Genomic DNA, 12313 nt, shown 5'->3' on the forward strand with positions numbered 1-12313 from the left:
AATGCACTAAAAACCACATAGAACATGACATTAGCAACCATCTAGCAATGTTCTGGCAACCAGTTCAACACCCTTGAAACCACCTAGCACACCATAGGAACTACATTGCAAAATGCTAAAAACACCATGGAACCAAGGAGCAACCACCAAGAATGCCTTAGCAACTATTTAGCAAGCCTTGACAACCAACCAAAAAATCATTGCATTGACTTTTTCAGCAACTTTTGATCTACTTGCAATTTTTCAAAAATTTTAAAAATCTTATTTTCTTTAAAACATGCAACATAACAATACATGCTGCGAAGATTGCTGACTATCACAAATAAAGTCTTCGCTGTAACAAATGAAACGGCAAGACATGAAACCTCTCACTGAGAGTAATGTTTCCACCCTGCACAGAAAAGCCACAATGAGGTTGGACCTATGCAAACCAACAGCCCACTATAGTTTCCTATGCGCCTTGTTCATTTAACTTTCATAAAGGCTAATAACAGCCCAGCCAACAGTCTCTGAGGTGCACATTGCCATGAATAGGCTATTAATGTGGACAGGAAGGGGAAGCTTTAAACCATGGGGGGCCAACACATGGTTTCCACCCAAGTCTGAATAAGTTTGGATTGTAAATAATTGCATACAGTTTCCATATGAATGCCCGTCCCTCACAGGGCCTGCTGGCATGAACAGACGATGAGAATGTTGTTCTTTAAATTTAATCATAGACGTTCACTTGCTTTGTGACGGTGCTAAACAGACAGGACCACCAGGCGCTATGCTTTCGATCTCAGAGAGTCAAATATTGTCACGTTTGAATCAAGCTTTACACAGCAGTGTGGATGATTTTAAATTTTTGGATGAGAAATTCCTCGAAAATTAAGCCTCAAAGGGCTCTGTATCTGCATTTGGCCAGTTTGTTGTTCCAATCTCCACTTAACATACAGTAGTGTGTTTTTTCTGGGAGCTATCCGGCAGTAACATGAGAGCTCTTAATATGTTCAAAAACACCTGAAACGGAGAGATAATCACTCCTGGAACAGCTCTTCATTCTTTGTCTCTCTGCCCCTGTAACTAAAGAAATATTTATCCTCTGAGAAGTAATTAAGTACTAGAGTACCTAGGAGGTTTTCTCTATCTCTCCATCTCTGACTCTCTCTCTTTGTCTCGCTCCCTCTTCCTTCTCTTTAATTTTCTGTTAAGTCTTCATTCATCCCCCTCACTTCCCAGACAGGTGACAACCCAAGGCTGCCTGTGATCCGATTCTTCCCCTTCAGCCTTTTTGGTAAGGGAGAGTGCACTCCAAAGCAAGCACGCTCGGGGATTCCAGGGATGTTATTTACAAAGCCTTCCTCCTTTTCCACGCACCGAATAGCAGGTCTTCTCCTCCTTAGGGGCACTCAGGCAGGACTCCGCTGCTGGGGCTGCTTTCTAAGGAGTCCTTTCTTCTGGGTCATAGTGTCCAGGTGACCACAGGATGTTGTCGAGAGGTTTTCCAGCCTGAGCGCATGGGGCTGTCTCGCCACAGGGACTTCCTATTTTGGCTGCAGACAGCTGTTAGCAGCAGCCACATCATGGAACTCTGGTCCACGTGTGTCAATGAGGAGAAACATTGAACACTTACCACTTGTTGGCTGAATTAGCTGCACGCCTATTGATCGTAGCGTAGTGTAAAAACAACAGCAATCAAAGAGAGTCCTGTTAAATGCCCAAAATGAATGCTGACAGGCACCATTTGTCGAGGAAAGAACCACACTTATGCACTTGAAATAATGTCTTGCCATTTGTGTAACTATATTTGCGCAGTAAACCTTACCGCCCGACCCTACCTTCAATATTAATCAAGCTGGAATGCCAAGCGAAAGGAATTCTGTTTGGATTGGCCTCTCTCCAGAAATGTCCATGCTTCTGTTCCCGATGTGCGGATGACATTGTAAGCCGGGACTTATTTCTTAACAACCGGTGTTAATTGTAGTCTATCACTACCCAGATAATGCAACCATGCTTTTCAAACTAACCATGTTTGTTCTCTAAGATATTACATTTTCTTTCCCAAATTGAAACCCAGTCACAAAACATGATCATGGCTACTCACAAAGAGCCCTTTGTTGTGCGAAACCTTGCACCTGTGCTAATTTCGCAGACGATACCTTTGGCAGGAGAGGGTCCTTTTTTTCCCCCTTCTTCAGGTATACCGGAGCTGGAGAAATCCAAGGCATGTTGGCCATCTTTCATACTATTTACAACTTTCTTTCTGCAGGGCCGACCCAGTGGGAATATTGCACAGACATTTCTATGTGAATACCGCACCAGTTGCGGTAGGGTTTAGGGGGTTTGACTAGGTTTTAGGACGCTTAGCGGGGAATGTTAACCAGGAAAGTCACGCTTCCTCACCTCACTTGCCATTCGTGGCCCCAGTGGTGGGTTTGCACCTGCCTCCGGTAACCTGACACTTGAGCCCCTGGCCCCTTCATAGTTGTGTGACAGACTTGAGAGATCAATTTCCTCTAGTTGGAGACATGAGTGCTGTTCTGACATGGCTTTGCCTCCAAGTCTGGGAGGCTGACAAGGTGAGCCTGGAGGGACAAAGGACATAGGGTACCTGGGGTCGTATTTAGCACCTCTGACTGCAAATTATTATTAATGGTGCTTACTCAAACTTATGTGAACAAACCTTTAGCTCCAAGTATTAAACTTCTGTGCATGACTCATACTGCACTGTTTCAGCTATAGGCATGAGTGATACCTCAAATCGTGTAGCTTGTCGAGGAGAGGATGATTTTATGATTTTTGTTTGGCGGATGATAAAACAAGGCGAAAAGTCCCACTGCCTTTCTTTGAAGCAGGGAATATCGGAATATCACAGTGACTCGAAGGTGGGCTTAGATCAGTAAGGAACCACTGAGCGACCACCCAGAAGACCCTAGAACAGTGCCGCCACATTTTGTTTTATAAAAATGTTGTTATTGTGTCTGAAGAAATTTACTGTCCTGTGCGTTAAACAACCCGACACTAGGCTGTGAAAGGATATTTCATGGGGTTGTGGGAATAATAAAGTACTACACACATTCCAACACGCCAATCCTCTTTTCCCAGTGTCACAAACAAATCTTTTGCTTGCTTGTCCCTTAAACTACAGCTTTTTCAGGCTTAGCTGGCTTACCACCAAACGAGTGGAAAGTGACAGAATTCAAATCCCTAGAAGAAAAACAGAATAACATTCATTTTCAGAGGGGCCATGCTTCCACGGATTGGGTGCAGCCGCTCTCGGTCCCAGCCGACTTGCTCAACGTGGAAATCTGTTTGAGATTAGGTCTAAAAATAAATCAACAGAGGAATGTTTTCATGTGTGCAGATATTGGGACCAGCTTTCCCCGCAGACCATATTGGCAGGATGGGTTGGACCTCCCTGGTGCCTGAGGACCTAGAGAAGCAGCCCCAAATCCTCTCGGAAATTGCTGGTTTGATATAATAACATTACAGGAAACCTCTCGAAAGTCACTTTTTTTTTTTTTTTGTGCTGTCCTGACTTTAGTGTCCAATCAGTCACAGATTGCACCTCTGGGCATCATAGAAATTTCTATTTACATTTCATGGATTTATAGAATTATGTGAGTGTCACCTGTGGCCAGTTGCATAAACTACTAGAGTAGTCTTAAAAGTTAATTCAGTTACATAAATGGTTTATTGGTCTAATTTGAATCTGAAAAGTAAGACTGATTGCCACTTGGTTAACTGCTAGTCAGTCAAACTAGTTCTTAATACACAGTCTTAACATTGTGACTAATGCAACTGCCCCCTGTAGACAAAATATGATTACTCTAACTTTTCTCACTATTTTTGCCATGACTTTTAATTCACTGATGAGTTTATGAATGTTAGTGAATATATTAAGTCAGTTGCCCTCAAGTTTACCCAGGTGTCCTGGTAGAGTTACCACAGGTGTTCATGCCATTAATAATGGCATTTAATAACCCTGCGTCCCAATGTGCATACTATCCATCCTAAATTCTATGTGATATTAGTAATTTTCAATATTATTTAGGGCAGATAGGGTGGATATTATGCACATTGGGATGCAGGCTAATATTTGACTATACCACAAAGCATACTTTACTTGATACTGTATCTTAAATTAGTTCGTTTTAGCTAGTTAATTTTTTTGAAATGTTGTGCTTGTGTTATCTTAGAAAAATGCATGCCACTTATACAGTGCAATGACATTAAGACAATTTTAAAGTGTCCATTTTGGGGGTTTATATGTTTAGCTAAAAGCTGAATGTGATACTAGTTAATCAAGTCTGACTTCATGCAGGTCTGACTGCTAGTTGGCCATTATTGGATCAGAGTTTGATTGTGCATTTTATGAAAAACAATTGTTTGTCACTATCATGAGAAAAGACAATACCATGCCCTTCAGCACGAACTGTTATAGTGTGCGTGGGTTGTGTCAGTTTCCTGTGATGAGATGATGAGGTTTAGCAGATCCAGACAACATCAACATTAAGGTTTATTTATTGTTTGCTTGATTTGTAGAGCCTCTGACATAATATGCAGTCATTTTCATTAAGACCAGATTTCTTGTGGAAGTGTGGAAATAACTGAGGACAAACTAAGTGTGAGTCAGAGAATGTGATGCAGGTAAAGTTTCATCAGGTCAGAAATGCAGGTAGGAAACTCGTTTTGATAGACTCAACAGTTGAGACATTGAACTGCAATTTTATTCTTTTTTGTTTTGTTTATTTTTTGCTTGTAACTTCATGCCAATCAGTGCCTGTGCTGCTTAGCCAAAATAAGGAAATCTGGATTGCATTAAAATTTTAGATTTAATTAAAGTACAATTTATTTTTCTCTTTCTATAGTTTAAGCTGTCATTTTAATTAATTAATTAATTATTTTTTTGAATATTCACATGTTAACCTGCTTGGATATTATATACAAAAACAGTAAAGGTGACAGTTAGACTGAAATGATGAATAGATAAAGTTAACTCAGCAGGATATGGACACAATTAAATGTTGCATTGAAATGCAAACAAACACTTTTTGCACACTTCATTTCCCTTTTATACTGATGACGCATTTGGAAAAAAAAAAATCATCTTCCGGACATTCTTTAGTTCTGCATGGTTGCAACAGTGAAACAAAAAATTCAAGATGGCAGACATGAGAAATAATAAATGTACTTATATTTCATTCAATATCCAAAATTGTTCACCAAAATTATTATTCATATTAAAAAAATGTCATTTTAATCCACTTGTGTGTGTGCTGTGTTTGTTTTGTGGTAAGGTAATACATATTGATTTGAAATAAGTGTAGACACTAACACAGTCATATGAGAGTTATACGAGAGTCACAATAGTAATACAACTTTGTTGTTTGGTAATTAATTGTGGTACGCTTGATTTTGGATTGATGTCTGGTTTTATCTGTCTCTAAACCCCCAACATATCTGTCTCCACCCTGTATCCTTCCACCTATTGAATAAGAACATGTTTCCAATCCACTAACAGGTCCTCTCTTGCAGCGGAGGTGAATGGTGTGACACTCTCTAATCCCTTATCCCAGACTGCTCTGCTCTGCTCTTCTTGCTGCTGCATCTGGTTTTTGTTACACCCTCCTTATACACTAGAGCAGCTGCTTTTTGTTGTTGTTGGTCAAGTCAGAGCCGTAAAAGGACGATGCAAAAGGAGGTTTAACTTATTTTACTTTTTTTCTCTGATTTTCTTTGTATACACAATAAAGTGATATGAGACACTGCAAGGGGAACATTAAATGAACTAGATTTATTTATTTATTTTTGTTTGTTTTTTTAGCACATTGCTATGCTGTGGCTGGATTGTTCTGGGTGGTCACTATGGTGTTGCTAGGTTGTTAGTGTGTTCTAATTGTTTTTAGAATATTGCTATGCAGGGTGTTGCTTAAGTGTTTTGAATTATTCTTAGTGCATTGATATGCAGTTGCTAAGGTGTCCTGGGTGATTATTAGTGTGTTGCTATGCAGTTGTTAGGGTGTTGCTAAGACATTCTGCATTATTATTAGTGCATTGCTGTGCAGTTGCCAGGTTGTTGCTATGGTGTTCTGAGTGATTATTAGTGCATTGCTATGCAGTTGCTATAGGGTGTTGGTAAGGTGTTCTGAATGATTATTAGTGTGTTGCTATGCAGTTGCTAAGGTGTTTTGAGCGATTATTAGTGCATTGCTATGCAATTCCTAGGGTGTTGCTAAGGTGTTTTGAGTAATTATTAATGTTACTATACGATACGGATATGGATTTTTTATTGTTTAAGTTACAGCACACCTCCCCAAGAAGCTTGACAATATATGCATCACTTACGTCTATAGCAGACAGTTACAGGCTGAAGTATAACACTTAGGATTGCATAATACTTAGGGACTGGTTCAAATCCCCGACTCTATGAGCAATAGTAATAGCGATGCTTGCCTTAGCAAACACAATTATTAAACTTTGGCTGACAGAGGGATCCACAGCTGTTCGGAGAAACCACTAATAAAACAGGTCCATTAATCATGTGCTTGAGTTTAATCCCAGTTTCTGAGATTTATGGAGCTTTAATTGAATTTAGTTGGAGATCATGGGAAATCCGTTTAAGGAACAAGCGTAGCGCAATACTTTATGGAAAGTAACTTTGTATGGGGAAACATTTGGAGGAAAGTCTGTGTGTGTATTACTCGCTGAATGACTGGGTGGCTGTCCGTCTCTGTGTTTGTTAAAGAAATGTGGCCTGACCCATTTTTATTGCCCTTGTGATGAAGGATATTTTCATTATCGCAGCTGCCCAACTCACATTTAACACAACCTGTTTTATACTAAATATACACCTCCTCTTAGTCTGAGCAACTCACTCAGTGTTGCTTTAAAAAGGTAATTTTTTACCGTGGTGGTTATGTGACCGTGTTTGGCTTGCAGGTTTGTGTACCTCGAGTTTATAACTCGTGTCTCAATGGCTCTTTTCAAAGAGCACTCGTACACAGGAGTCATGACTTACGCACGCTTGGTAGAGATAGAACAGTGATCTCAAACTGAAAGAAGGGTTTCATACTCTGAGGTTGTGTTTGCATATCTCAGCACGTGTCCTACATCTCTAATGGATTTCATAGCCAGTAGATTTGCATACATGCAAATGTTTTTTTTTGAAAACTGAGCTTCATGTTTGTAGCTTGTATTTCGAGTTACAATTTATAGTTATTACTGCACCATCGCCACTATTTCTATTGCTGGTTAGTGTTTTGAACAAAACCCGAAAGCTAACTATTAAATTCAGTACAAGTTAAATTCAGTAAAACTGTTTATACTATGGACATGAATCATACTGCAGCTTTTTGTGTGATATTACTTTTCTAACTTTATTTTTTGTTTTTTTATCAGTTTAACAATAAAATAGGTATAATAATAATAATAATGGTTAAACTTTAATATATATATATATATATAATAAAAATTATATACACACACACACACACACACACAATAAATAAAATAATAATAGATAATAATAACTTTTATATAAACAAATAAGACTATTGTTGAGATACAGTAATGAAATAATAATAATAAAATAAATGAGACAATTGTCAAGATTCATTAGTACAAATAAATAAAATAGAAGAAGAAGAAGAAGAAGAAATACTATCTTTATATATATTAAAAAAAAATTGAAAATTGTTGAGAGACACAAGTGCTTTGGGTGTACAGCAATACACAATGAAGCACTATATAAATGCATTCTTCATTCATTCAGTAGGTGTGTAGAGCTATAACATTAATGTGGATTCATAGCTCAGATCATTTGATCTGGAAAGAATGCAATGAAAAATGTTCCTTCAGGATCTGAGAACAGTTTGAGACATTCTCATTTTTTATTTTTATTTTTATTTTTTCATCATTACTATCAAGTAAGCATATCTCACATAAAGAAGACATTATTTAGCAACGTTTTTGTGTGAGATAAAGTGGTCGTTTATGAAGCAGTTGGCGCCCCGGCTCTCGGGACTGAACCTATAAACTTAACAACCTTGTTTAAACATCAGAGCCCCTTTTCTTCTTGTGAAGATAAGGACAAACATGAAAAGTTGGTACAAAGGCGCATGCAGGACTACTTTAACACTTTAAAGTGGCAATAAAAAGTTTAGATGTGACACCCCACCAACAACTTTGTTCATCAGTGAGTGAGTCAAATTATGTCTGGCCCAAATGAATGTATAAAAAGGCGCGCCTTTACTTAGGAAATGGGATCAAAAAACTGTCGCTGCTGTTTAGAAACAGACGGAGACTGTGCTAATCAGAGCCGAGACGCCCACACACTCAAATGCGTGAGTCAACAGCAATCAGCTCCTGGGTTCAAACACCATCATGTTAAACCATTGCCGACCGTCCCGTTTGCTTGCTCCACAAGGCCTGAAATGGGTGAGGGAGGGGGGTAGATAGCGCAGAAGTGCGTGTGCATGCAAAAGAGATGGCTACTGCTTTCAGACCAGCCGTAGAGCACATCTAGTCCCGGTAGCGTCGTGACGGTGATGGGCTGGTTAATGATTTGCCAAAGCTAAAGCGCTCTGTTCCTGTTGAAGGGTTTATGTTAAATGCTGTTGTTAGTCCTGCTCTTGTGGACGCCATTGTGTGCCGCTGGCTGGTTGTTGGGAGCGAGTGAATGGGTTCGGTTGGGAGGGGGTATTTACAGTCGGTCATTAATTATACGATGTGTCATTTGGGGTCTTGTGAGGTTCTGCAGTCATTCACCTCTTGTATGGACGACTCACTGTAAATGATCCCTTCCTAGACTTTATTACTCACTAGCTCTTAGAACACAGTGGAAAATGCTATTCTGAGAAAAATCACAGAATCCAAAAGGTCTCAATTTCCTTTGGGCCTCATTACTGGCTAGGAGAAACAATTGGGATTTTTGGGTTCTCATTTGTCATTTTTATTTCCTGTAGTGTGATTTCAGCAATCGTAGATGTTGTCTGACAAAAAAAAACAGAAAAACAAACTAAATCACAGAGTTCAGAAAACTCATTTGTGATTTTTGTATGCAATGAAAATGAAAAATAAAGATGAACATTTGCATATCCATTTGTTCTTTCCGAGGAAGTAATGAGATTAAATGCACAGCAAAATGAGACTTTAGGTTGAGTGTCTGATATCTGTCCTATGAGAAAATATCTAGTGGAAGATAACCAAACGTCATCAAATTCGTCCACAACCAAATGAACTAAGCTATGCCATTTTTAGCTTTAGACTGATATATTAAAAATATAGTATATAAAATGATTTGCTATCTTATAAAAATAATCATATATATATATATATATATATATATATATATATATATATATAAAATTACAATTAATTAATATATAAAAATCACATTTTTATGTTGTCTATAATGATAATAATAATAATATGAAAAAGTTTAAATGACATAAAATTGTACAAATTGAACTATATATTTATTTTTAGAAAAAAATATTTTAGGAGTAACATCTGATACATGACACTTACATGAAACAATAAACGTGACTCAAGTCTCCTGAGCAATGATAGAGTAACCTGTGAGTAAGATTTTCTTCTGGGCACGTTCGGAGAAGTAATATAATTTGTTGTGATTTAGTCATGTGGTATTGTGTCGACGTGCTGCAGGTCGGCAGGGCTCGTGAACGTTTGTCGTGTTTGCGGTTGGAGTCATGTGTAGCATTTGCCTTTCCTGTTGTGTTGGTGTTGTACTGTGATTACACTTTGGCTGACAACCTCATCCATCCAGCAGACGTGTGGCTTCACGCCCAGTACACTGTTTACATCATCGCGAGGTGCTGGCCTTCTCCTCACTCTGATCCCCGGACAACATACAGAACGACATCTGTAAACTTTCTGAAGAAAATATCAGCAATGTTTTTCTGTGCTGTGCAGTTATGTTCTGGGCCTTTTTCAGCACGTTGCTATGTGGTTGCTAGGGTGTACTGGGTGGTAACTAGGATGTTGCTAGGTGGTTGCTAAGGTGTTTTGAGTTTTTTTTTTTAACACATTGGTATTCAGTTGCCGAATTGTTCGGAATAGTGACTGTCCTGTTTTGAGTGGTTGCTAGGTAGTTGCTAAAGGGATGAGTGTGGTTTTTAGTCCATTGCTATGCAGTTACTAGGGTGTTGCTAAGGTGTCCTGAGTGGTTTTTAGCACATTGCTTAGGTGTTCTGGGTAGTTAGTGAGGTTTTAGGTAATTGTTTGGGAATTTAATGTGGGATTTTCACAGTTACTATGGAGTTGCTAGGGTGTTTTGATGGTTATAGGGATGTTGCTAGGTGGTTACTAAGGTATTTTAAAAGTTTTATTTCATATTGCTTTCCACTAGCTGGACATTTTTTGGGGTGGTTTCTAGATAGTTTCTACTGTGTTTTAGTCCATTTTTAGTCTGTTGCCATGGGTTAGTTACTGGGAGGTTGCTAGGTGGTTGCTAAGGTGTTTTGAGTTTTTTTTTTTTTAAATACACTGATATTCAGTTGCAGAGCTGTTCTGAATAGTGACTGTTCTGTTTTGAGCAGTTGCTAGGTAGTTGCTAAAGGGATGAGTGTGGTTTTTAGACCATTGCAATGCAGTGGGTGTTGCTAAAGTGTCCTGAGTGGTTCTTAGCACATTGCTTGGGTGTTCTGGGTATTTAGTCAGGTTTTAGGTAATTGGGAATTTAATGCAGGATTTTGACAGTTACTATGGAGTTGCTAGGCTGTTTTGATGGTTATAGGGATGTTGCTAGGTGGTTGTGGAGATGTTTACAGTATTTTATTTATTTATTTTTTTCCATCACATTACTTTTCAGTTGTTTTGAATGGTTACTGACATTTTTAAGTGATTTCTAGACAGTTTATAAGGTGTTTTAGTCTATTTTTAGTCTGTTTCTATGCAGTTACTAGGGTGTTGCTAAGATGTAAAGTGATTTTTTTTTTTTTTTAGCAAGTTGCTTGGGCATTTAAAGTGGAATTCTGATGGTTGCAGTGGACTTGCTTGGGTGGTTACTAGGATGTTACTAGGTGGTTGCTAAGTGTTTTTAGCACATTTCTATTCTGTTTCTAAGTAGTTTTGAATGGTCACTAACCATTCTGTTTTTGGTGCCCTTTGCCATGCATTGTTTTTAGTCCATTGCTATGGAGTTTCTAGGGTGTTGCTAATGTTTTATTTGTGATTTTTATCATGTTCCTGAGGTGTTCTCGGTAGTTTTTTGGGCATTTGAAGTGAATTTGTTGCTGTGGAGGGTGTCCACTGACCTATTTTTGGTGCTTTCTAGGTTGTCGCTAAGAGGATCAGAGTATTTTTTTATTCCATTGTAGTTGCTAAAGTGTTCTGAGTTGTTTTAATGTGTATTAATGAGAACATCACTAACAGCATTGAATTAGCTTTGAGATAAAACATACAAGTTTTGTATGCTACCAAATACAAAATGTGACTATATTATATTTTATTAGATCTCTCAGATGAAAACAAATTTGACCTCCTTTAAGGGCATCTAAACAGATCAGCAAACACAAATTCCTCGACCCGCTCATTCCAGGCATTTCTCAATCCGTGATCCCGCTCTCCAAAAGCCTGCTGGGCTTCCAGCCTCTGTCTGTCTGTGTTCCTCTCTAATTAGTCCTGTACCCCCACCAACCCTAACGACCACGCGGGCCTTTTCCAGTGCTCCTTCGTATCCTCTAACTCAATTAACCCCAAGGCAAGATCACTGCCCTTCTATCCCTCTTTTCTCCCCCCAGCCTCCCCATCCCTCCTTCCTTTTGCCTTCAGGCTGGATTGTTCATTTAGGAAGTTCTCTCTAGTCCTAATGCGCGGTGACGCCTATTACATAAGTTAAAGAGGCTTCTTTCATTTCTTCTCCCGCTGTCCCAGCGTTCACCTTTTTCCCGAGCTGGTTCCGCTCTTTTCTCTTTTAAAGAGAGATAATTGATATGCCCTGGATTCATGATGATTCCGGTGCACGGCCATGTGTCCGTGCATGCTCATTTTGAGGTTTTCTTTGTGTGTGTGAGCTTTTTTTTATGTGCAGAAATATGAATGCAAGTGAGTGCATGTGCAAAGATGAACCTTCTCGGGTGAAAACAAGATTGAAGCAAAAGGAAACATAAATGCATAAGAATTGCTTGCAAAAAGATTTAGAATTTAAGTTTTAACATATGCATTTTTAATGCATTGCAATTACTTTAAAGCAGATGTATCTTTTCTTTCTCAGTGACAATTTAAAAGTTAACTTATACAGTGGCCCTGTTAAAACATATTGTACACTTGTGTCAGGCTTAAAATTTGTGAATGGCTTTGCATTAGA

Source organism: Onychostoma macrolepis, chromosome 01, assembly GCF_012432095.1.
Source record: "Onychostoma macrolepis isolate SWU-2019 chromosome 01, ASM1243209v1, whole genome shotgun sequence".
Taxonomy (NCBI): Eukaryota; Metazoa; Chordata; class Actinopteri; order Cypriniformes; family Cyprinidae; genus Onychostoma; species Onychostoma macrolepis.